We start from the raw sequence: 1550 nt of genomic DNA, 5'->3' as shown, positions 1-1550 counted from the left end.
CAAGATGCTGTTATATTGGCCTCATGGCTCTATGACAATGACTTCACTCTTTCCACTAATGAGGCCCATGTTGACACTTCTTAGCATAGCTACTAGGTTTGTATCCCTAGTAATGGCACCAGAAGTGCTTGTTAGTATTCCTTAGCATCATCACTAATGATTAGCGATGCCACTAAGTAATAACCTTAATAGTTCCTTAACAATTTTAGATATTTATCCGCAAGCGCATGGAGCTATCATTATACCATTTCACCCTGAAGTATTTAGGGTATCATTATTTATATTTTTCCCAAAGGAAGGCATTTATTGATTTAGAGTCTAGAATGGATATGAACTTGAATAATAATGATTGCAAGTACACCAATGTTTATAACAAGGGTAAGAACAGTGATTCCAAGATAGTGGACACACAAGTGGGCATTCCTCAAGGGATAAAAGAGAAAAGAAAGAATAAAAGAATAATCCTAAGTTGAGCAGGCATTGGTCTAGTATAGTCACACAAAGATTAGTTAATGATCATACAAGTTACAAAATTAGTATTAGGGCTAAGTGTGAAGCAGTTTAGGAGGCCACCAAGTACTGGTCTGCCAGCAACCTCATGTGACAATTTAGACTCCTACACCCCAAATGAACATGGGATATTACAAGGGACGGATAGGGCTATCACCACCTGCCGCCTACCACCTCAACTGTGGAGAGGGACAATGCATTGACCTATCTTTCCATAGCCAAGCATCATGCTTGCATATACAGAAACTACCCAAATCCCCCTGGGTCCTAGACCCTATGGTTCGATAGGTAAAGGACTTGGGCACACCCGAAAGCAGGATGAACCGCTACCTCAACTTAGCTCTAATCCCGATTAGATAAGTTATATGAGTGGTTAAGCATAAAGTTAAGTATGCTACTCTCATGACACACAAACTATAGGCAAGTTCATATATCAAGATCATAACACAATAACTATACTCTAGTTCATAAGTATGACTATAATTATAAGATGAAGGCATGACTTTGGAAGAATTCATATTTCTATTCAGACCCAAGAATCTCTTCTTCCAAGGAGCCAAGCCCTCCAAGGTGGCTTTGCCTTGCTCTAAAGCTACTAAAAGGTAAAAACTAAAGAGGAGAGTGAGGTGTTGCTAAGTGGAGTGTGAGGAAGCTCAAATGGTGTGTGTTGTAGAGGGGGTACCTCTCTATTTATACAAGGAGCAAGGGCAGTGCTGTGGCTATTCCTGATGTGAAGGCCCAGGCTGCACCGCCTCAGCATGTCCACATGCCACCTCCTGTCGAAGGGATGGACAAGAGGAGCCAGCAGGGGGTTGCTCACCCCCTGACCAAGCCACCTCGCCACCGCCTTCGCGTGGTGGGTTGTGGGCTAGACCTAGATCACTCCCTTGGTGGGTGCTTTGCCTAGTTGAATTGAGTTGATGGGCGTCTCCCTTGTTCCTTTGCACAAATCAGCATCGGAAAGTGTCTTTCAATGAATTTTTCCTTGTATTTATGTTTTGTGACCTGCAAAACAATATTCTCCAAATACATGTGGAACT

This window comes from Miscanthus floridulus, unplaced genomic scaffold, assembly GCF_019320115.1.
Source record: "Miscanthus floridulus cultivar M001 unplaced genomic scaffold, ASM1932011v1 os_1551, whole genome shotgun sequence".
NCBI lineage: Eukaryota > Viridiplantae > Streptophyta > Magnoliopsida > Poales > Poaceae > Miscanthus > Miscanthus floridulus.
This window is presented reverse-complemented; position numbering follows the sequence as displayed.